The sequence below is a fragment of the Callithrix jacchus genome, chromosome 5 (assembly GCF_049354715.1).
Source record: "Callithrix jacchus isolate 240 chromosome 5, calJac240_pri, whole genome shotgun sequence".
Taxonomy (NCBI): Eukaryota; Metazoa; Chordata; class Mammalia; order Primates; family Cebidae; genus Callithrix; species Callithrix jacchus.
The window spans coordinates 156,618,604-156,644,991 of record NC_133506.1 but is presented as its reverse complement, the minus strand read 5'-3'; positions in this window follow the sequence as shown (position 1 = coordinate 156,644,991).

Below are 26,388 nucleotides of genomic sequence, written 5' to 3'. Positions count from 1 at the left end.
CCCAGGTCAAACAAGGCAATGCTCTGCTTTCTTGTGTCAGCTCTCATACTGGAAGCAAGTGTTCCTTTTATGGTCTATTTAGTGGCAGGTTTTCACATTTTTGTGATTTTCGCTGGTGACTGCATTGTTTAAAATGGCCCCAAAGCATACCGCTGAAGTGCTATCTACGGTCCTTGAGTGAAATAATGTATTTTTCAACAAAAAACACATGTAAAGCAAGTTTATATACTGATTGTTTGCTGAAAGTGTTGTGACCAGGAGCTCCCAGGAGCCTAACCCGATGGTTCTCCTAGGAGCCTTAGTTCAGTATTAGCTAATTCAGTATTCACGTGGGTTATATAACAGCCACCATGATGAACGGCAATCAGTTACAATGCTATGAAGCCGGCTTCACTCTTCACATCTCGCTCGTCACGAGTAGTTCTACTGTTAACTCATGCTTCAGTTTACCATTCCAAATGTCGTAATGGAGAAGAAACCACTGTTACACAAAAGAGATTTCAGTGGTATTCTCTTTGAGCCAGCCTTAATATATCCCAATGAACAGGAGCTAGCTTTCCTGGTGAATATTTTGGTACATCTCCAAGTAAAACTAGTTTCTTTGTTTTTCTGACTAACCATAGAATTCTCCAGGCCATATAACTTATCATTTGAAAATATTCAATTTAGCTCTTTATTACATATATTGACTTTTGCTACATTTCAATAATTTCAAAAAGATTGTCAGTCCCTAGAGAGCTACTATACATTTTATATCAATTTTATATCCTCAATATGGCCTCATTCAGGTCCCATTACATACATAGTACATGGTCAGTAGAAATTTGTTGGAGGAATTAAATTGTTAACTACTCTCCAAAGAGAAATATTAAATAATTATAACTGGCAAGGACATCAGAATTCTACACAGAGGAATACAAGATCGAGAATCTACTCCCCACGACTTTTTTGACTGTAAAACTACAAAACATTTATTATAAATGTTACTATTTTTTGTTCCTGGAACTTTCATTGCTTCACCCCTCTGCCTCTACCTCAGCACCCACCTGCTCCTTTCCTGCACTTCTGACGGTTCTTCCTTGATGTCCTTGCCTGATTCATCCCTCTGCCCTTACATGCACTGACATTCCCCAAGGTTCTAAGTTTCGCCTGATTCACTTCCCCTTCTAAACTATTTCCCAAATATCCACACACTGCAGCTGTTAACTCCAAAGCAGATGATGATCCAGTAGACATCTGCAGCTTTAATCTCTCTTTTCACACCCAGAGATGAATGTCCAATTTTTACTTACTCACACTTAAACTCATTAATATACCTAAAAATATCACTTCTCTCCAGCCTGTATTTGGAGAGATGCATGACTAACCCACTCAATTTTGTTTCTTTCCTCTTTTATCGTCTACATCCAAAATATTACTAAACGTTAATAATTCCTTCTTTATGTGCCTCCTACATTTTCCTTCCTTCCATTGTTGTTGATGTTGATCTATTTCAAATTCCTAGTATCTTTGCCTGGACTGCTACAATATCCCCTTTATCCTCTTGACTGCCTACCTCAATTCTTTACCATCTCAAACTATTTTTCAAATTGCAACTGTCCTGAATTTCTCTCATTTGTCCCTTCAAATCTACTCTTCACCCCTTCCACTTTGATCTGTTCTCCTGGAAGTGGAAGTGTGTGGAATATATCAAGAGTTCTACTCTAGCTCCCACTTGGCTTTGACCACTGGGAAATGCTGGTAGGAGTTCAAAGGGTGGGCAGAGGGGAAATTCAGGTTATTTCATTCTCCTAGAGTCTTTCATCCTATTAGGTGGTCTTCTTTACACAGCTCTCTCTCCAGATTTTCTCACTTAGAGGTGTTAATGGTGAAGCCCTGCCCCAAGACCCAGTTTCAAGTCTTAGAGGCTTTCTTTCTTTTGATCTCCATCCAATCTGCCCACCTTTTGCAGAATCCCTTTATTAAACTTTTTTCAGATTATCTGCTTTCAATGTGCCATCTGTTTTTTAAATGATGCACTAACCATTTATTTAGAAAAGAGGTTAAATTATGCCACTCTTTTATCCCAGAATCTTAAAGCTTTTTTTTCATTATCTGGGTTCCAAGCTTTCTATCCAGCATTCAGAGTCTTCTGCAGTGTCTTCCCATCGTTCCTCTCTCATACCCACACCAGTTCATTTGACTCACCCATGCTCAGGCTCACTGAGTTTACTCAAATTCCCTATAAAGCTATCTCTATTTATACACTAGGCCCAGGCATTTACTAGTCTTTCTTTTCCTGGTGAAAGGCTATTTACATTTGAACTCCCTGTTAAAAATACTGTCTTTCCACATGCACGCATATATTTGTCACAGCACTATTCACAATAGCAAGGACATGGAATGCCTATCAGTGGTAGTCTGGATAAAGAAAATGTGGTGCATATAGACCATGGAATACTATGCAGCCATAAAAAAGAACAAGATCATGTCCTTTGCAGGAACATAGAAGGAGCTCGAGGCCATTATCCTTAGCAAACAAATGCAGGAACAGAAAACCAAATAGTTCATGTTCTCACTTGTAAGTGGAAGCTAAATGATAAGAACACATGGACACAAAGACAGGAACAACAGACACTGAGGCCTACCAGAGGGTGTAGGGTGGGAGGTGGAAGAGGATCAAGAAAAATAACTAATGAGTACTAGTTATATAATCTGTACAATAAAGTCCTGTGACACAGGTTTATGTATGTAATAAACCTGCATATGTAACCTTGAACCTAAAAGCTAAAAACATACTGTCATTCAATGTTGAATTTCAAGTTGAAATCATCGCCTATTTTTTTGATCTTCTAAATCTATTGAATCATTAATTAAATTCCAACTAAAGCCATTATGAATATTTAAAGGATAGATCATGTAGTTACATTTTTCTGTGTTCATATGAAAATGTTCCTTTTTGACATGTATATTAAGTTCACCAAAGAATAGCTCTCTGTGCATGCTGGTTTCCAGCAGAAATTGTGGCCTGAGTCGTGCTACACACAATCCTAGTTCTATCATTCATGAAAAAACTGCTTTATCCTCAATCGTATAGCAACTTCTATGCTATTAAGAATTATCAAAAAAATAATGATATTGAGAGAAAAATACAGATGTCAGAGCTAAAATAGTGGCTGTATATGTAGTTTTTGGTAAGAGGAAAAAAAATCAGAAACAAATATAATTCTCAGAATGTCATCTTAATTTCAGTGGAGAGAAAGCTACGGACATTGGCAAGGGTGATGGATGGAGCCAAGGTAGAATAGTCTTCAATGTATTGACTCATAACCATGTGAACTGGGAAAGGAAGTTGAGGAATTCCCCCAAGAGAACCAAGGGATTTCTCTCTGGGGGATTCTGAGACTGTGGAATAAATGTTACACCAATTTTTTCTCATTACTAACATCCAAATTTCTCTGACTCTCTGGGCCTACAGTCAACTTTGAGGCACAAAATACCAACAACCACAAAATACACTAGGCCTCGAGGATCTAGTTTCTATCTGAGGCTAGAATTAAACGCAGATCAAGTTGAGCAAGTGAAGCAAGTTTCAATATATTTCTATTTGTTGATTTATGATCTATACTCACCAGTGCTTACATTGAAATTTGAGAGGATCTAGTCAACTCTCAATAATTAAAGCAAAGACTTAAGAGATGGTTGCAAGTTTGAAGTTATAGATACCGAACTTGACAAAAAAAAAACCAAAAAAACAGAAAGTGAAGACAGCAGCCCAAGCCCGCCATTCAGGTATTTGGGCTCTAAGACAAAATACAATCAGACAATCAAATATTTTAAAACAATAATAATATTAACAAAAAATGAGAAAGTAGAATTTGCAGTCACACATTTGTAAAGTAACATTTGGTGCTTAGTTGGGTATCTGGCTTTTTAGCCACTGCAAATAGAGGAAATGCTCAGCACAAAATGGAAGAGGGTGGGACAAAAAGTATTAGCAATGTACTGTTGAACATCAAAGCTCATCTAGAATTTCCCTTGAATCAGGCCTTTTTGTAAAGTAAGGGGCATGCATCCAAGGCTCTGTGGGATGACAGCATAAAGTCCAGACCAATGCGTGGTGGAAGAAAACACACATGCAAAGAAGGGTGTCCCGCATTTTACCAAGCCCTGTCACTGCCATCTCTAATTTTGTGGAACCTTTCTTGCCTTTCTGTGCATTTCTCTTCCCACAGTTTCCGCAGTTTCCACAACCCACAGCTTTTCCGCACTCCCCACTCAAGCCACTGTTGGCAGAACACATGATTAGACTAAAACCAAACTCATATGCTGGAGTTACAGGCAGCCCGTCACAGAAGGGACACCGTCTACTTCCATTGTTCAATAAACTGTTTAGACTAGAGGGGAAGACTTCTTTAGGAAAGAAAAACTAGAACAGAGGACGCTCAGGAATCCAGGACATTTGTTTCCACATCATGGGAATTGAGTCAAGTGTTATTCGGTAGTCATACTTATTTCTATGAGTCGGATATAAAATCACATTACTCAGAAACCTGGACTCTATCTTCTCCTTGTAAATACATAATTAAAGCTTTAACTTAGAAGAGATGCCTTTGCTTGTAGGAAGAAATAAGTGTATTTTAGTTTGAAGTTGTAATCAAATCAGTTTTATGAACGTCAGCTGTATTCACTATCAAATATTTATCTTGACAGCTATTTTTACACTCTATTTTAAATTCATACATGATTGAGTCAAACAGTCGTCCTCTTTGTTGCTCCAGCATAAGGCTCAGGACAGAGCTAACAGAGAAAGAAATGCTGCGAGGGTCTAGTATTTTCATTGGAGTAGAAGCCACTTCCATGTTTAAGTTAAAAGAATATTGACACGAACTCTTTTGTTGCTTATTTTTTTCACTAATCCACAATAGTGGCTTTGTTTTATGAGAAAAGAATTCTTCATTCAAATTTGTGGTCAATTGTTATTGTTTCTTTTAAAATACTTAGAATTCTGGTTACAAACTAAAAAAATTTTTTTCTCCAAGATTAAATATTAAAATAGCATCTCTAGAAGAAAATGAATTTTCTGTGAGCAGTAACTTTGTGTTAATTGCCAAAACAAAATTGAATGGCTGACACATAGTATTAAAGGTGGATATAAATATTCTACTTTGGCTATATTATTATGTTTGAAAATCAGAATTGCCAGTTTGAATGTCTTCTGCTAGCCTTAGTTTCTTTGTGTATATATGAGACACTTATACAAAGTATTTCCTATTTTGGTCTAGTTCAAATACTGTATTTTTCATGTTGCTTGAACATAGAGGAGGAAATCTTCCTACCACTTATATCACCATTCCCTGAGAAATGGGCCACATTGTACAACTACCGGTTTAAAAATCTCAGTTGTAGGTTTGGATTAGTGGAACTACCAGACATAGCACAATTTAGGACAATGGAATCAAGTTTACTAACCTAAAAGGCAAAAACACAAAGAAGCACCATCAGGATACATGGCAGAGAAACCAGTAACACTTTCCAAGAGAGAGAGGTACAAGCTTCTGAACCCCAAAATCCAAACCAAGATTAAACAGATGAGAATAAAGCATGAGAAAGAAGTCCTTTATTTTGTCTAAAAGTCCAGCTTCCAGTACTCAAGGCCCAAATTCATTAACAGACATACTTTTTTGCAGATGGTGAAATTCACCACCTAGGCAACGGTAAATACAGGAGACCACTTGTTGTGGTCTTAGAAACCTCATAATATCTGAATTTTGCAATAAAGGTGTAATTGCACAGTGTGGCCCAGCACCCTTAGGCATGAACACAGTTCTCATTGATGACTCTCGCCTCTCCAGACTAACCCAGGTTGGCCAGAGTATGTTGGTCAGTGCTACGCTATTAGGAGAGAAGTCAGGATGCAATTACTCTCTGAGAGTCGTGCTAGTTGAAGAGAAAAATGAGCAAGAGAGAAAACAATGCCAAACTTCACATTGAGAAGAAAAGGAAGTAGAATAGGAGAGCCAACTTCATGGGTTTTTTGAACCTCACATACTAGACACATGTCCTTCCTTCATTTATCTTAATAAATTTTGAGTGCTTATTTTACGCCTGGTGCTGTTCTAGGGGCTGAGGAGAAAACTGTGTGTAAAAAGAAACATTGCTCAAATCAAGTTGACATTCTGCTAGGGCTTTCTTCTGTGCTACTTCAAGGTGATGGGATAGATGGGAAAAAACTACTTACTAGATGAATTTTTGGGAAAGCTGTCAAAGTTCGGAGGAGTGGACATATGGGAGATGAGAGAATGTTCTGGTATAAAATTTTAGTGTTTCCCATGGGCCCATTTGTTAACTCGTGCCGAAAGTTTTAGAAACTTCAAAATAGGAATAACTCATGATATGCAAAAAGTCATCGAGGTTGGGGAGAGGTTAGTGGGAAATTAATTAAAGCCAGAGAGTATCAGATTTCTTTCTGTAGGAGGGATAGCCATTCTTAAAATTACTGTTAGCTAATTATGACCTTCTTCAAGACTTTTTAGAGTGTTGAATATCGTTGGAGCTCACGAATAATGTGTGTGATTGAAGTGTGGTCCTGGAAGCAGCAGGGGTGAATTGTGGAAAGCTTCTTCTCTCTAAAGCATTCACTTACTATTTCAGAACATGGTGCGGGTTAAATTTGGCCCAAGGGCTACCAAACTACAACCTCTGCCACAGTGCTATGAAAATATACGCTTTTTAAATGATAAAAATAGTAATAATCATTATTGTTTCATCAGAAGAGTATTATTAGTGCACATCTCTTATTTTTTCACCCAGAATCCAGTCATCCTTCCTTTCATAATCATAACCCATTTTTCTTGAGTGGATGGCAGCTAATCCATCCCCTAATTTCTAACCACATGCTTTGAGTAAGCATCCCAGGAAGAGATGGAGCATTTGGGCGTAAGCCAAGCAAAGCATTATAATTCCCTCAGAAGGGGTGATTGGCTTTGTAAGCACATGACCCAATTAGACCTAATGAGATGCAGTAAACTCTTATAAACCTGTTATTTGTGGAAAATAGATTGTGCTTTTTATGTTTTATGTGAAAATGGGACATTGTAAGGTCTAAAGCTGCTCCCGTCGTCCTAGGACCACGAAGGTAGAGCCTGAATGAATAAACAGCATCAGAGTTTACAGATCTGGGTTGCCATGGCGATTTAATATCCCCGTGGCACAAGTCAAGGGAGATGGTCTAGATCGGTGACTCTTAAATTTTTCTACCTATAGAGAAAAATACTTACTTACTCTCGGGGGGTGATGCAGTGTAACTCCAAACAGCCTGTCATCAGTAGAAATTTGATTCAATTTTATGTTTTGTTTTAAATATAGGCACTTAAAATGTTCATAATGTTTATCTCAATATAAACATAATTCTCCATTAAGAACTGATGTTCCAGGAAGATGGGCCATGGCTGTGTTTCTTCTGGAGCTTCCTTTGGCCCCCAGCCCGTCACTCTTGCTGTGGGGGTATTGAGGAGCATGGGGCAGATTTGCTGCTAAAGAAATGCCCACCGTTAAAAGTCTGTTAACTCACTTTCTGAACGCTTGACCTTAAAAAGATGCCCTACAAACAGTTTACAAGTAAAAGTGATATCATTGATCTTTCCTGTAACTCAAATTAATAGAACATTACCAAATAATTATTTCTTAAAAATTCAACTAGGTCCTCTTTTTCCCTTTTTCTGCTTTCCCCCATCACTACCATTCTGCAACCCTACTGTTTTTGTTCTCCCATTTTGGACAAAAATTATAATTTAAATTAAAATTATAGCATGAATTTGAAGGCTGATACTCAGCTAGCAAAAATAAGCAGCCCTGCCTCTCCTTATCCAACATACTAATATATGCATTGTTTTCTTAAATGCAAATGCCTTAGGCTTTTACAAGTTAACAGACTGTTTCACCTACCTCATTCCCACCAAAGGAAGCTAAACAAACAAGGGAGGGTGGATGGGAACGAAATACGTTTTTACTTCCAGGAAGGCTTTATTTGAAAATGTCCAGCTCTGAGGATGCAGTATGAGTCCTGCCAAGCTTCAGGCAAAGCACCGTCCAAAAACCTGAGGACATTCTGCTAACGTGGGGAGTAATTGTGGAAACAACATGTTACAGGGACATTGAAAATGAATCCTGGACTTTCCAGTGTAATATACATTTCACCTCTTCCCAGGCAGAAGCCAGAATGTTTATAGCTTTCAGCCTCACTGTTTGTAAATGGAAAGCTGAGCTCAGAATTCATAATCACTGATTAAGCTGCTGTTTTTTACCCAGCCTTAGCGGGGGAAAAAATAGTGGGTTCTCATACTGAACCATAAACACATGTTATGTGTAATAAATTCCCTCACATTGCACTTTTTTTTTGAAGGGAAGAATGAGGGATGTAATAGAACATTTTCAGCTGAAAGCTAAAAGAGTCTATCTAGTTGGCATATCAAGTTAGAAATGAAAAGAAATCCATATAAGTACTGTGACATATGTGCTAGCATCATAGAATACTGAAGCCAGAAGAGCTGCAGAGTCACCTAGTCCAATTCTTTCTTTACAAAAGACAAACTGAAAACCAATGAAGCCAAATGGTTTAAAGTCACACAGATAGTTAGTGTCAACACAGATAACAGGCTCAAGTCTCCCGATTTCTAAAGCAGTACACATGGATGATAACTACTGATCAGTGCTACATATCGTACAGGTCATGTCACACCATTCTGAAACGTGCAAGTTCTTTTTCGCGCTGTCTTGACCACTGTAGACGTAGGTATGTAGCCATTACCATCATGTGGGACTTCCTTTATGGGAATGGCCTTGCCCCACCTCCTCGTTTCCTTGGCTAAGGAAGAAAGCTCAGAAAATATCTGTGAGTAGCTCTGATTTTGATGCATCAAGAAGAAAACTATTGATTATGAGCTAGGAGTAAAAACAGTGGGTAAAGATGTAACCACATCTTCTAGTTTATTACACTTGATGCTTTGACATCTTGGAGACTTACAGACTCTAGAGAGACTGGCCCTAGTTAACTCTTAGAGATAGTAAAAGACTAACTTATGAGTGTGCCTTTCATACTCCAAATAACTAATCCAGAACCCACATCTCAACCACCTTCTTTATCAGGCCCTTACACTGAGGACCACTGTGTGCCCGCCCTGATCGCCCCAGACCCAGATACCAGACAACTAGGGACAGGCCCCAGATCCCATAGCACACTGAAATTACTCAAACTTATCAATCCTCAGCCTGTTTGCCCATCCTTGCCAGCCATTTCCTGTGGAAACCATAATAAAGACTTGGTCCACATTTTCCTCTCACTCCATCTGCCTCCTGATGCCAGTGCTTCCCCCGGGGTGGGGCACGTGTGGCATGTTGTACCTCTTCCTCTTGGAATTGTGAGTAACAAACTACCTTTTCAACGGCAAGCATCTCCTAATCTGGTCACATGCATAATAATAATAAAACCTACATTTTGCAACAAAAGCCAATAAAACTAAATCCCAAAATTTGAGATGGGTTTAAGGCAAACAAGAGAAAACAAGAGATAAGTCACAAGTAGGGATAAGGTGGCAAAAGTCTGGCTCAGAAGGAACTCATGCAAACCCAGAATACTGATGGGAGTATGCCCCTGGTGCCCTCCTGCTGATACGGGCAGGTTGCCTTAAAGTTTTAAAGTGGCACATCAACAAGCTCCTCCCAAACACATGCTTAATAAGTGGCATGTGAGCAATTGAACATTCCCAGACACAGACTCACGATGCAGCATTCCCATGACCGGTGCTCTAGTTCCAGTCCAAAGCAGAACGCTGAAACAGCCTCTTAGTCATCTCTGCGTTTTTTCCCCACCCTTCTTTAATTTGTCTATTCCATCCTAAGTCACAGCTCGAATGTTCATAAGACTCTTCCGTAGTTCCTCATATCTTCTGCATTTAAATTTAATCCTCACCACTACATTCAGAACTCTCCAAGTAATGTGTCCAACCTGTCCTCCAGTCCTGACTTCCACATTTCTGCTATATTCTCTGCGATCTGGCAAAATTAAACTATCCACTGTCCATAGCACATTTTTCCCATGCACTGAACCACTTCATTACTAGAAGAACCATAAAATGTATCGGTTTTGGACACAAACATATCCCGGTTTTAATTCTTGGCCACAAACTGTGGTGTGATTAAATGAGATAATTCATGTGAAGATCTCAGCACAATTTTGATGTGAATTAACACTAGTTAATAGCAGCTATTTTATTATTGTTCACCTTAAGTGTATTAGTTGTCAAAGTATGTCAAATACATAATGACATTTGCTACTCATGAAGTTCTGACATGTATTATAATTGTTGGCATTTTTCAGATGAAACACCTCAGGCTTAAGAAAAATGAGTTGCTCCAGGTTATATAATCAGGTAAGAATTACAAAAGTTCTTCTTTTTTTTTTTTTTTTTTTTTTGAGATGGAGTTTCACTCTTGTTGCCCAGGCTGGAATGCAATGGCGCCATCTCGGCTCACTGCAACCTCCACCTCCCAGGTTGGTTCAAGCGATTCTCCTGCCTCAGCCTCCCAAGTAGTGGGATTACAGGCATGCCACTTCATGCCCAGCTAAATTTGTATTTTCAGTACAGAGGGGGTTTCACGATGTTGGTCAGGCTGGTCACTAACTCCTGACCTCAGGTGATCCATCCTTCTCCCAGAGTTCTGGGATTATAGGTGTGAGCCACTGCACTCAGCCTCAAAAAAATTCTACTTTCATTCTTTTTTTCTCTACATTGCAGACAACATATCATATAAAGTCATTTAATGAAAGGACTGGAAGTAGTTATGTTATATTCTTACAGTACCTAAGAATTAAAAAGAAATTTTTGAGAACTTAGTTTACTGGTTATTTGTATGTGCCTAACACTGTTAAGAGCTTTATATAAACTTTTATGATTTAAATATAACAAGACATCTGCAAGTTACATATTATTATATACATTTTCAGGTGAGGAAATGAAGACTCACGGAGATTAACATGCTCATATCACACAGTTGGCAGCTGATGACACTGCACTCATGTAAGACAAAAGCTGACACACTTAAACACTAGATGAAGTTACAATTCAAAATAGGCATGTAATTAATTTCTACTGGATCAAACTTTAAATGACATATGGAAAATAAACCTGCCCTGCTCTGTGGCAGAGGGGAAAATAATAAGATTTTCTGGAAAACGTATTTGTGTACACAAATCTCATTATACTTGCCTAGAATTTGTGTGTGTGCGTGTGTGTGTGTGTGTGTAAAATTGATAGATGATAGATAGATAGATAGATAGATAGATGATAGACAGATAGATAGATAGATCGATAGATGGATAGATGGGCCCAAGCATATAAACACATTTCAATAAGCATTCTAACTTCTTTTTAACAATAATAGAAATTCAATTTAAGCCAAGAACATGGATATTTTGGGGGTGGGAAGGAAGACAACCCTACCAGCCTCATTTGCAGCTAGCTGTAACGCTGTGGAAAATTACAGTGGAGTGTTAGGAGAGATGATGTAAATGACTTGTAAGATACACCTTAAGGGCAAGTACTAGCCACTTTTTCTCCCTTTCTTCGACCCTGCTTAGAATTTAAATGTGATGAATGGAGGTAAAATGTAGATCAGGTGAATAAAAGTTGCTCCCTAAGGATGGCATTGAGGAACTCTCAAAGTAGCCTGAGTCTCAGACCACTGCTGTTCCCTGAACATTCTAAATCCTAACTACATAAGAAAAAAATGCCTGTCTATCTACTTAAACCACTGTTATTTTGTTTCTCTATTACACAAGCCAGACAAATTATAACAACTCTTATATCTTTATTATTTACTGATGCACAAACAAAAGATAAGAACAGAAAGAAGGAAACAAAATTTCAGAGTTGAAAGGGATGTTAACAGTAATATCTATTCACAGAGGCAACCCTAAATCTACCGTCCAAAATTACAAAATCTAGTCAGGGGATGTGCTAAATTAGGTGTGTCTAAAATAAAGTGTTAATTTTCATAGTTATGAGAGTATTCATCACTCAGGTTGACTGTATACGGGGCCCTGATCCTTACCTAAAATATGCTGGGTCTATATGAAATGATGCAGGAAGGACAAACAGTTGAAGTCACTGCAGGATCTCAGTGAGAGATATTAATCAAAAGACGATGGACAAATGTGCACATAAATTTATTAGTGTGGACTAGGCACAGTGGCTCACACCTGTAATCTCAGCACTTTAGGAGGCTGAGACAGGAGGATCAGCTGAGTCCAGGTCAAGATCAGTCTGGTCAATATAGCAAGACCCCATCTCTAAAAAAAAAAAAAAAAAAAATTAATTACCACTCTGTTATACCTAAGATCCTTCATTCTATTTATTTAGTTAATCTAACCTGGAATACTTCGTCTCAAATTCTAGAGACTTGAGGAAGTATTTTCCCCCACGCAGCCTAATGACACATCTTCAGTGACTTCTATCATGGGAAGTAGGATCAGATCACATGAGACTCATTATGGTTTTTAAAATATGTGTTTTAGAAGAATTGCATTAGCATGGCTATGCAACCGTGGGAGTGAAGTCACTTTTGCTGTACAAAGTGAAATTGTGGCTTATTCTCATTTTTATGCTGTTTAGTAGAGAAGCAAAAAAATCAAAGATGCTGACACAGTAATAACACCTTTCATAGCAGGAAGTTTAATACCATGCTCCTAAGCATTGTTACTCAGCATCTGCCCAGAGGCCTGACAAACTATAATACCTGGACACTAGGCAGAGATCCCAAGAATGGTAACACATGTTACTTCCATCTGTTCCTTAAGGGGTTGGGTTAGGTAAGAGGAAAACAAGTTGCCCCATGAACAACCAGGATTTTTCTATTTGACTCTTGAATTAAACCCACCCCTCACCTGCACTCAACCCCACACTACCAAAGGAAGGCATCCCCCTCCGTCTTCCTGAAAATACCCTAAGAATCTGATCAAAAGAGGACAATTTTAAAGATGCTCTAAAGTCTGTTAAGAATTGTTTCTTTTTTATCAAACATAATTGTTTTCTCAAGCACTTTCTTTTTTTAAGCCATGATTAGGATTTTCTATTGAAATAGAAATACGCTATTGTAAAATGCATTTTTGCAAACAAAAGCAGGATTGCCTGGAAGTTTTGCATAATTGTATTTGCCATTAGTTATGTACCCACAAAGAATGTTGTTAGGACCTATCAAATGTATTTTACTCCTGAAGGACTTAAAATAATTTATGGAAGATACACTAAAACTTAAAAGAAACACAAATATTTTACTGTCTATTACTATATTAAGTGTATTTACCTCTTACCATTGTGTCTGCATTTTAAGGAAAGTAATACTAACACTTCAGCAAAATAAAATTTGCTCACTTAATAAACATTCTAAGCCTAATTATTTGGTCGAAGTTAAATATATTTTATAATTTTTTTCCTGGAAATATTTGCTCATTATAAAAAACATAAAATGCAAGTAAGTATAAAGAGATATAAAACTCACTTCACTCTAATACCATCATACAAATAAACATTCTAGTATATTTTACAAAAATTTAATATACCCCTTATTATATATTTAAAATTATATCACAAGCATTTATCAGTTTTAAGATATTTTCTGTTGTTCATGATGTGTCTTGAATTATCTTTTGCAACATGGACTCTATTTTGTTTGGTTTTAACTCAAGTTTCTTAAAAAAATCTGCTTGTACTAGTGGTTAATTTGAAGATTCTTCTAAAATAAGGGAATTTTAATATATCCTGGAATAAAGAAAGTGAAAACACAGCATAATAAGGCTTATAGAATGCAGCAAAAACAGTACTAAGAGAAAAGTTTCTAACAATAAAAACTTACATTAAAAAATGAGACAGATATCAAGTAAACAAGTCAATTTTACACCTTAAGGAACAAGAAAAAGAACAAGCTGAGCCAAAAGTTAGCATAGGAAAAGAAATGATAAAGAATGGGGGCAGAAACAAATCAAATAGAAAATAGAAAAATATAACTAAGTGTTGTGTTTATTTTAAGATAAAATTGACAAACTCTTAACTATATTAAGAAAAAAGAGAAAAGACAAAATCAGAAATGAAAGAGAACATATTACAGCAGATGCCTCAGAAATAAAGGAAATTATAAACAATTACAATCCAGGTTGTATAACCTAGAAGAAATGGATAAATATCTAGAAACATACAAGACTGAATCAAAGAGATTTGAAAATCTGAACGTACCTACCAAGTCTATTGGATAAATAATCTAAAACCCCCTAACAAAGAAAAGACCAGGACCAAATACCTTCATGGTTAAATTCTACCAAACATTTAAAGAAGAGTTAATATCAATCCATATTAAACAATTCCAAAAAACAGAGGAGGAAACACTTCAAAGTTATTTTATGAAGCTAACATCACTGTGACACCAAAGGCAGAAAGAGATAACACAAGTTAAAAAAAAAGCGGGCCGGGCGCGGTGGCTCACACCTGTAATCCCAGCACTTTGGGAGGCCGAGGCGGGTGGATCACGAGGTCAAGAAATCGAGACCATCCTGGTCAACACAGTGAAACCCCGTCTCTACTAAAAATACAAAAAGTTAGCTGGGCATGGTGGCGCGTGCCTGTAATCCCAGCTACTCAGGTGGCTGAGGCAGGAGAATTGCCTGAACCCAGGAGGCGGAGGTTGTGGTGAGCCGAGATCGCGCCATTGCACTCCAGCCTGGGTAACAGGAGGGAAACTCCATCTCAAAGAAAAAAAAAGCGTCAGGCCAATATCTCAAATAAATACATATGTAACAATCCCCAATGAAATGGTTGCAAATCTAATTCAACAGCATATTTATCAATGTGATATACCACAGTAACAGAATGAAGGGCAAAAGCCGCATGATCACCTCAAATAGGTGCAGAAAAAGCATTTGACAAAGTTCGACATCCCAAACTGTCAACAAAATAGTAATAGAAGGAAATTTCTTCAACACAATAAGAGTTATATATTTACCAAAAAAAAACCTTTACAGCTAATATCATAATCAATGGGGAAAACTGACACCATTTTCTCTAAGATCAGGTACAAGGGAAGGATGACAACTCTTGCCACTTCTATTCAATATAGCACTGGCAGTCCTGTCTAGAGCAATCAGATAAGAAAAAAAAGATAAAAGGCATACAAATGGAAAAGGAAGAAGCAACATTACCTCTGCACATGATCTGATCATTTATGTAGAAAACCCTAAAGACTCAAAAAAAAAAAAAAAAAAAAAAAACCTGCTAGAACTACTAAACAAATTCAGTAAAATTTTAGGGTACAAAATCAACATACAAAAATGGATGGCATTTCTAATCACTAACAGTGAACTATTTGATAAGGGGAATTAAGATAGCAATCCAATCACAATAGCATCAAAAAGAGTAAAATATTTAGGGATAAACTTAACTAAATAGATGACAGATTTGTACACTGAAAATTAGAAACCATTGATGAAGGAAATGAGATAGATAAGCTGAAAGACATCCTCTGTTTATGAATTGGAAGAGTTAATAGTATTAAAATGCCCATACTGCCCAAGTGATCTACAGATTCAATGCAATTTCTATCAAAATCCTAATGGCATTCTTTACAGAAACAGAAAAGACAATCCTAAAATTTACAAAGGACGACAACCCCAAATTGCCAAAGCAATCAATAAACAGTACTAGGAAAACTGCAGAAAAATAAAATTAGGCCCTTATATCATATACAAAAATTAACTCAAAATATATTTTCAACCTAAACATAAGACCTGAAATCCATAAAACTACTAGAAGAAAACACAAGAGAAAAGCTTCTAGACATTGGTTTTGACAACAATTTTTTAATAATATACCAAACACACAGGAAACAAATGCAAAACTAGACATGCTCCTGTACAACAAAAGGAACTATCAACAGAACGAAAAAGCAACCTACGGAATTGGAGAAAATATTTTAAACTCCTACCTCTAATAAGGGGTTCATATCTCTTAATATTTGTTAATATTTGTAAACTATATCGCTAATAAGGGGTTAATATATAAAGAACTCATACAACTCAAAAGCAAAAAGTAAATAATTCACACAATTAAAAAAATGGGCACAGTACCGAATAGACATTTCTCCAGAGAAGACATACAAATGACCAACAAGTATATGAAAAAATGCTCAACTTCAATCACTAGGAAATGCAAATTGAAACCAAAATGAGATATCACCTCACACCCATTAGACTATTTATTATCAAAAAGACAAAAGATACCATGTTGGTGAGGATATGGATGGAGAAAAGTGAGCTCATATGTTGTTGATGGAAATGTGAATTGGTACATATGAAAAGCAGTATAGATTCCTCAGAAAATTAAACATAGAACTATCATACTACTCAGTAATCCTACTGCTGAGTGTATATCCAGTATAATCAGTATCTCAAAGAGATATCTGCATCTCCATGTGGATTTCAACCTGTTCACACTAGCCAAAATATAGAAACAACTGAAATGCCTGTTTTCAGACAAAGAAAATGTTATACACACACACACTCATACACACACAGTGGAATATTATTCAGCCCTAAAAAAGACATCTTTTTGTCCCATTTGTAATAGCATGGATAAACCTAAAGAACATTATGTTAGGTGAAATAAGTCAGATACAAGAAGAAAAATACTGCGTCATTTCATTCATATATGGAAACTTTCTTTCTTTTTTCTTTTTTTTTTTTTTTTTTTTTTTTGAGATGCAGTTTCACTCTTGTTACCCAGGCTGGAGTGCAATGGCGCGATCTCGGCTCACCACAACCTCCGCCTTTTGGGTTCAAGCAATTCTCCCGCCTCAGCCTCCTGAGCAGCTGGGATTACAGGTACGCACCACCATGCCCAGCTAATTTTTGTATTTTTAGTAGAGACGGGGTTTCACCATGTTGACCAGGATGGTCTCGATCTCTCGACCTCGTGATCCACCCGCCTCAGCCTCCCAAAGTGCTGGGATTACAGGCTTGAGCCACCGCGCCCGGCGGGAATCTAAAATAGTCAAACTCATAAGACAGAGTAAACTGACGGTTGCCAGCATTTGAGGGTGACAGAAATGGGGCTACATTGATCAAATGGCACAAAGCTTCAGTCATGAAATTACGAATATGGTCTGGAGAGCTAACGTACAGCATGGTGAATATAGCTAGCAGTACTCTCTATTTGAAAGTTGCTAAGATGGTAGATTTCAAGTGATGTTACCACAAAAAGAAAGATCACCACTGCACTTCAGCTCAGGCAATAGAGTAAGACTCAGTCTCAAAAAAAAGGTAACTTTCTGGCTTTGGGGAAGTGATGGATACCCTAATTAGCTTGATTGTGTAATCATTCCACAATGTATACATACATCAAAACATAAAGTTGTATACTTTAAACAAATACAATTTTTGTCAATTTGCTTGAATAAAGCTTGATAAAGTAATCTCATCATAGTGCTCTGTCAAAGAATAAATGAACATCATTTAAGTGAACCCCTTACATGGTCAAAAGAAATAGAAAGAAAAGGGAACTCATGTACTGTTGGTGGAAATGTGAACTGGTACATTTGAAAAGCATTTAAGTTCCGTCTGCCCCTTCCTATTATGGTAGCTTCATAGTGTTGGCAAGGCTGACCTAAGCAGCTTGGAATTATCTTTTTTTGAGTCGGAGTTTCGCTCTTGTTACCCAGGCTGGAGTGCAATGGCGCGATCTCAGGTCACCGCAACCTCCGCCTCCTGGGTTCACGCAATTCTCCTGCCTCAGCCTCCTGAGTAGCTGGGATTACAGGCACGCGCCACCGTGCCCAGCTAATTTTTTGTATTTTTAGTAGAGACGAGGTTTCACCATGTTGACCAGGATGTTCCCGATCTCTTGACCTCGTGATCCACCCGCCTCGGCCTCCCAAAGTGCTGGGATTACAGGCGTGAGCCACCGCGCCCGGCCGGAATTATCTTTACTATATGTTCCTGGACACGATACCATGGGCAGAATTGAAGGATGCAGTTTTAGTTGACACATATTGTCATTTAGAAGCTGCCTCACTTCATTGGCCTGAGATAGTGGCTACGGCAGCAATTTTTCTACCTTCATCTAGATCCTCCTTCAGCCTCTCCAACTCCTGGGCCAGACCAGGTGTGTATATTAGCTCTGGTGATGAAGCGTCCTTGTTTCGGCAAGACAACTACACTATTGAGTTCATCAGAGGCACAAACATAACTGGTTTCAGTTCATCCTTGTGGCTCCAGGTGATGCTTGTGGATTCCAGGCCATCGAGTGTTTTTTAACAGCTTTATTGAAGTATATGTTACTGACCACAAAAATCACCTAATATAAGGGTACATTTCATTAACTTTTAGTAAATATATGGAATTGTGCAACCACCACAATCATTCAGTTTTAGAATATTCCTGCCACCCCTCCAAAATAAACACTTCCTGAAGCTGGTTTGCAGCGAACTGGTATTCCAATCACCAGCTACAGGCAGCCACTTATCTGTTTCCTGTCTCTGTCAATGTGACTTTTCTGGATTTTTCATGTAAATGGAATCTTGCAAATGCAATCGTTTGTGTCTGACGCGTCTCACCTAGTATAGTGGCTATGAGGTTCATCCATGTTTTAGTATATAAAACGTTTTGGTCTTTGTTATTTTCTTCAAATGCTTTATATATTTTGCTTATCCATTGATCAGTTGACAGACATTTGAAATGTTTCCAGTTTTTCTCTGTTTTGATTAAGGCTGCTATGAACATTTCTGTTCAAGCCTTGTTGTGAATATATGTTTTTATTTCTCTGCTTGGGTAGAGTCACTAGGAACTGGTTGTTGAATTCTGCGGTAAGTTTATATAGAACCATTTATGAAACTGCCAACGTGATTTCCACAGTGGCTGTACCGTTTTGCCTTCTCCCAACAATGAATAAGGGTTTCTGTTTCTCCCCATCTAGTCAATGCTTCTTATTGACTTTCCATTCTCATTATAGTCATTCTAACAGATGTGTATTGGCATTTCATTGCTTTTTTATTTGCATTTCTCTGTTTATGATATTGAATATCTCTTCATGTTTCTATTAGATATTTGTATGCCTTTTTTGATGAGATGCCTATTCAACTCTTTTGCCCATTTTAAAAATTGGGTTATTTTCATAATGACTGAGTTGGAAGATTTCTTCATATATTTCAGATGCAAATTATTTATCAGATATATGATTTGAAAATATTGTTTTCTTGTCTGTGGCTCAAATCACTTGGAATCACTAAAGTTGACATTTTAATAATACCTTTTCTTCCCTCATGGTTTGTACTTTTTGTTTCATTGCTAAGAACTCTGTACCTAACCCAAAGTCATAAAGACTTTCTCCTGTGTGTTCTTCCAAAAGTTTTGCTTTTATATTTAGCTGTATCATTCATTTTTAGTTAATTTTCATTCATGGTGTGAGGTGAGGATCTAGGTTTTGTTTATTTCTTTTCACTTTTTTCTCTACTCTTGCCTTCTCCTTTTATTTCCTTGAGTTGATCTTCAGTCTCTGACATCCTTTGAGTATGTCTGGGATTTTCAACTGCAGGCTTTTGTGTTAAATGTCAGTCAGCCATCAAAGTCTCAATATTTGTATTCAGAGTTATAAATATTCTTTACTGATTTAGCATGACTCTAAATTCAACTGGCTTCACTGTTTATATCTAAGATCTTTAATGTGGCACTTCCTAATTCTTGAGATGTTAAATTTATTCATATTTTTAGTACATGTGGATGGTAAGTTCTATGATGCCATTCATATCTGAGAGTGTCTTCCTGTTGAATTTATGCATAAATAAAAATTCACTTCTGTGTTAAATCCTTGATTTGAGGAATGCGTTTTGCTACCATGGAAAAACTTCAGTAAAGATATATAATTACTGCCTCATTTTTTAAACAATATATGACTCTCTTCTTTCATGACCTAAATCTAGATAATATGAGAAAAGTGTATGACTTAACATCCACATCACTTAATCCTAAAGCAATTCTTCTTAAAGTTCTCCCTTTTAATGCCAAAGTTCAGGATAAATCCAGTGCTAGTCAGCATTAAGCATAATCTATGACTTTTATGGAAACAATGGTTAAAATACTGGCACAAATCATGGGAAATAGCTCATGAGTTCCTTTCTATGTAATAAATAGTAAGCTGTCTACAGTCTCTCTGAATCTTATTTGTAAACAAATTATGTGAAGTGATTCCAAAAGAACAAGCTGTATTTTGTTCACTGGTAGAAATGTCTGCATCAAAATTCCTGCCTGAGTTTAAAAATAAATTATTACAGAGTTAAAATTTATTAAATTAATTTGTCAGTTTATCACTTCCTTTTCTTGCATAATCCCCTGAATCTATATGGATAAAATTCTCTTAATAAATTTTATTTTATAATATTTGATTCATGAGAATTTATATGTGTGTGTGTGTGTGTGTGTGTGTGTGTGAGTGTGTGTGCGTGTTGGCTATGAGGTATAATGAATAATTAAATGAATACTCATGAGTCCAGTCCATCACTCCACTTAAGATCTGGAACATTGCATATGCCTGTGGGCTGTCCTTGTTTCCCACCCCCAAACCCCCACCACTCTGAATTTTGTGTCTGACAGTCTATTTCTTTTTTTATTACTCTTATTGCAGTAATTTATATACAATATAATTCATTAGTTTTATTTGACGAGTTTTCACAAATGTTTAATCACCACCACAATCATGATAAAAAAGATTTCCATCACCCTGATAAGATGTCTCTTCATCTTTGTAGTCAGTTTCTTCTGCTGATCCTCTGGTGCCTGGCAACCACTAACCTGTTTTCTGCTATTCTTGTTTAGCCTTTCTCAAATGTCGTATAAATGAAACTTACAATATACAGTATAGCCTTTTGTCTCTCATCTATTTCACTTACCATGAAGATCTTCAGATTCATCCCTGTTTGTGTGTGTACCTAGTAGCTTTTTCTTGCTGAGTAGCAATCCAATGTGTGGATATACCATCAATTGTTTATCTATTTACCAGTTGGGTTGTTTCCCTTGTGGGCTATTATGAATAAAGCTGCTATGAGCACTGAATACAAGTCTTTGTACTGAATATGATTCATTTCTCTTATGTTTTCATTTCTTATTCCCTAAGGTGGAATTCCTGGTCAATATGCTAAGTGTATGTTTAACTTTATAAGAAACTGCTAACCTGTTTTCTAAAGTTGCTATGCCATTTAATCTATTACTTTTAAAAAAATATAACTCCATCTCATGCATATGTATCCCTAGGCAATATCTGTAGCTTTGTCTGTTTGAGAGCTATAAATTAGTATAACGATTAGTCTTTTCTTACTTTTTCTTCACTTAATCTTATTGTCACTATCTTGTTACACGTAGTTCTTAGTTCTGTCATGTTCACTGCTGTATAATATTTATGCAAATATGTCATGATTTGTTTTTTCATTCTATATGTGCCTATTAAGTGTTTTTGAATTGTAATTGCCAATTCCATATTCTTGTGAAAATTTGTTTTTATAACCTATCAACATTGAGACCTAGTATATTGAAATCCCTCATTATAATAGATTTTTATTTTTCTAGATGTTTCTGTCAATTTTTAATTTATAGACTTTGAAGATATTTTCTTTAGTGCACAAGATTGGAATTGTTGCACTTACGGTTAATTAAAATACTTATCACTAAGTAGTACCTCTCTGTATATCTTGTCATTCTTTTTAACCTTAAAGTCTATTTTATCTGACATTAATATAATTATTCAAGCTTCTCTTAGTATTTTCCTGAAGAAATCTTTTTCCAGTTTTTTTACATCAACTTTTTAATTTTTTAGATGTCTTTCTTGATAATAGCTTATGACAACAATTTTTACTTCATCTCACCTGATAATTGGTCATCCTTTAATTGATCAACTTAACCTATTTACGTATATTGTGATAAAGTTCTAGCATTTTGTTTCTTACTTTCTATTGTTCCTACTATTTCTCTTCCTTTCTATCTTTTCTTTAGTATTTTACAATTAAATGGGTTTTTTCCATTGTTTTCTTCTTTTTCCATTTTTCCACTTCTTACAGATATATAATTTATTTTTTTCTTTGTTTTTTGAAAAGAGTAACCTTTGAAATTTTAGCATGCATATTTATTATTTATTGATTTCTGAAGTTAGTATTTTAACCCAATTTATGAACAACGTAAGCACCTTAGAACATGTTGAGTCTCATTACAGGAGGGATTGAGGGCTCAACATGGACAAAAGCTGTCGAGTCCTGAAACCCTCCTTCAAGGCATAGCACATCTCAGTCTCTGTCAGCTATTCTGCAATTCTCCCCAAAAGCTCATCATGCCCTTTTCCCTGTTCCAGGTAACAAATATAATTGTTTTTTTGTGAGTGTGTCACACTGAGGTGTGACTACCTTGAGAATAAAGAAAACATCACCTTTACTTTTTTATTTGTAATTCCTGACATCGGCCTACATTTATTTTAGAAAATAATTTTTTTAATTAATAATTTTATGCTCCTATGCACTCATGACTTTTTATATTCTCATCTTCATTAAAAACTTTACTTAGCATGGCCGGTGGTAAAAGAGAAGGTCTGAATAAGCTCCCCATGGCAATTCTTTCATTTTCTATGTGTGTCTCTCTCCACTTTGACATTTACTAGTATTCTGATGTTTGCTGCTAAGTAATTCACCATTGAGACAGTCAAAGTACAGTGACTCTCGTTTGAGAGAAGCAGGATTAGGCCTTGTAAGAACTATTCTATCAAATTAGCTGTGTGTCATAAGGAGTCCCATGTGTTTCAGAAGCAGAGGAGGGGAAGATGGTCTAAGTCTGGCTGAGACAAAGTTACAGAATAAAAAAGAGAAGAGTAAAGAATAACTGTGGTTATTCTTATGTTTATTCATATTATTTGGAAAGCAAAATGAATAATATATGCTTTCTTACAACATCACTCTTGCTGTTTTCTCAAAATTTTATGTAACTTTGGAATTAGTAGGCTGTCTCATGTCCACAGTTTTTCCAAACTGCCCTAGGGAAGGAGTAATGGACCGCAGAACTCTGCATCCACCCAGACAGCCAGCATAACAAGCAGTTCATGATCACTGTATCTATAATTAAAGGAATCCATGAGTTCGTTAACAAATGGAGATACAGGAGAATGAAGATACAGTTGTATCTTCCTTGTAATTTTTTACCTAGTCCTTTTTGTATTTCTATCATTTAGTCTTAAAAATACCTGTCGAATAAATGCTGTTGGTAAAATTGGCTATCCATGTGCAGAAAGCTGAAACTGGACCCATTCCTTACATTTTATACAAAAATTAACTCCAGATGGATTAAAGATTTAAACATAAGACCTAACACCATAAAAACCCTAGAAGAAAACCTAGGCATAGGCAAGGACTTGATGACTAAAACACCAAAAGCCATGGTAACAAAAGCCAAAATAGACAAATGGGATCTAATTAAACTTAAGAGCTTCTGCACAGCAAAAGAAACAATCATTAGAGTGAACTGTCAACCAACAGAATGGGAAAAAAATTTTGCAAGCTACCCATCTGACAAAGGGCTAAATCCAGAATCTACAAAGAACTAAAACAGATTTACAATCAAACAACAACCTCATCAAAAAGTGGGCAAAGGACATGAACAGGCACTTTTCAAAAGAAGACATTTATGAGGCCAACAAACATATGAAAAAATGTTCATCATCACTGGTCATTAGAGCAATGCAAATCAAAACCACATTGAAATACTATCTCATGCCAGTTAGAATGGCGATCATTAAAATATCTGGAGACAATAGATGCTGGAGAGGATGTGGAGAAATAGGAACACTTTTACACTGTTAGTGGGAGTGTAAATTAGTTCAATCATTGTGGAAGACAGTGTGGCACTTCCTCAAGGACCTAGATATAGAAATTCCATTTGACCCAGCAATCCCATTACTGGGTATATACCCAAAGAATTATAAATCATTCTATTATAAAGACACATGCACACATATGTTCATTGTGGCACTGTTTACAATATCAAAGACTTGGAACCAACCCAAATCCCCATCAAGGATAGACTGGATAAAGAAAATGTGGCACATACACACTGTGGAATACCATGCAGTCCTAAGAAAAGGATGGGTACTTGTCCTTTGCAGAGACATGAATAACGCTGGAAACCATCATTCTCAGCAAGCTGATACAAGAACAGAAAACCAAACGTTGCATGTTCTCACTCATAAGTGGGTGTTGAACAATGAGAACACATGGACACAGGGAGGGAAACATCACACACTGGGGTCTGTTGGTGGGTTGAGGGCTAAGGGAGGGATAGCAGGGGGTCAGGAGACTGGCGAGGGATAATATTAGGAGAAATACCTAATTCAGGTGACTAGGGTATGGAGGCAGCAAACCACCATGGCATGTATGTACCTATACAACAATCCTGCAAGATCTGCACATGTATCCCGGAACTTAATATATAATAAAAAAACTACAAAAATTTTTTTAAATTGTCTGAAATTATTTTGAAGTGTTATTTTATTTTTAGAAAAACTTTTTTCATGTTTCATTGGCTGTTTATTTGTTTTTAGCTAAAATTGAAACTGGCCTACAAAAAAGTCTATGTAACTGGCCAGGCTCAAAGGTCATGCCTGTAATCCCAGCAGGTTAGGAGGCCGAGGAGTATGAATTGCTTTAGCCTAGGAGTTTGAGGCCAGCCTGGGCAAAATGGTGAACCTTGTCTCTATGAAAAATACAAAACTTTGCCAGACGTGGTGGTACACGCCTCTAGTCCCTGCTATTCAGGGGGCTGAGGTGGGAGAATTGCTTTACTCCTGGCAGTTGAGGCTGCAGTGAACTGTGATTGCCCCACTGCACTCCAGCCTGTGTGACAAAGATGAGACCCTACCAAAAAAAAAAGTAAATGAAACCATCAGTTTAAAAATGTTCTTTTTTAGAGATAGAATGGACTATGCAAACACATTGTGAAGAAAACCCAGCAAGAATAGAGAAAGGGGACAACCTGGGGAAAAGTGACAGATCAGGAGGTGGTAGAGGATCTTCAAGGCACATCTGCACGTCCAGATGCAGGCAAAACATCGCACGTCAACCATCTCAGACCATTTAGAGTGTATTTTGCTTTTAAATGTATGCAGAAAATAGTCTCCACAAATATCCTTCTTAAAATCTAGAAATTGATTTCCACCTGTAATCGCAGCACTTTGGGAGGCCGAGGTTGGTGGATCACGAGGTCAAGAGATTGAGACCATCCTGGTCAACATGGTGAAACCCCATCTCTACTAAAAATACAAAAAATTAGCTGGGCATGGTGGCACGTGCCTGTCATCCCAGCTACTCAGGAGGCTGAGGCAGGAGAATTGCCTGAACCCAGGAGGCGGAGGTTGCGGCGAGCCAAGATAGCGCCACTGCACTCCAGCCTGGGTAACAAGAGCGAAACTCCATCTCAAAAAAAAAAAAAAAAAAGAAATTGATTTCCAATATTAAATCAAAACTTACTATAAAAGCTCACAGTTAAGGATGTAATAAATGTCTCATATAGATTGCTTCATTTATTCCTCATGATCCTAAGACCTAGGAGGAAAAGAGGAAATTGAGGCTTACAGAAGCTAAGAAATCAGCAGAACTCCGGTTTGATCCCAGAAATCTGACTTCAGAGTCTACCTACATAATTACCATACGCTTGGCTTCCCCATACTGTAATAAAAACAATGTTTTCATAGCCAATTGATAGTATAATTAAACAACAGATCTTTGGTCTCAAGAACCCTCAATTTTATAGGTTTCACATATTTTAAGATTAGCTTTTGGAGCTAGTTTTGATTTCAAAAGGTAGTGAAACAGGGAAAATACTGTAATCCCTGATTTTTCCTTCTTTCTCCAACACCCACCCAAAACACTCATAACACACCCCATTCCCTCTACACACTTATGTGATTTTTTCAAGCTGTACCTAATTTATTTACTATCACTCTAAGGCCAGCTCTTTGTATGTTCTTCTGCCATAGCAAATTGGAAAGAGAAAAACGCCATTAGTACCTGAAATTTCCTTTTTCCAGGACCATCTACGAAGTAGGGGGAGCAGGTAAGCAGGTGAGGCAATTTGGTGACTAAGATTGTAAGCTTCAGAGTTTGAGTGCTCTAATTCGTGGCCTCTGCTACTTGTGAAATAACACGCAAGTTTTTTTTTTTTTAATTGTACTTTAGGTTCTGACATACATGTGCAGATCATGCAGGATTGTTGCACAGATAGACACATGGCAAGGTGGTTTGCTGGTGTTTTTATGAATATCATCTGTCAAATGGACAATAAATCTGTTT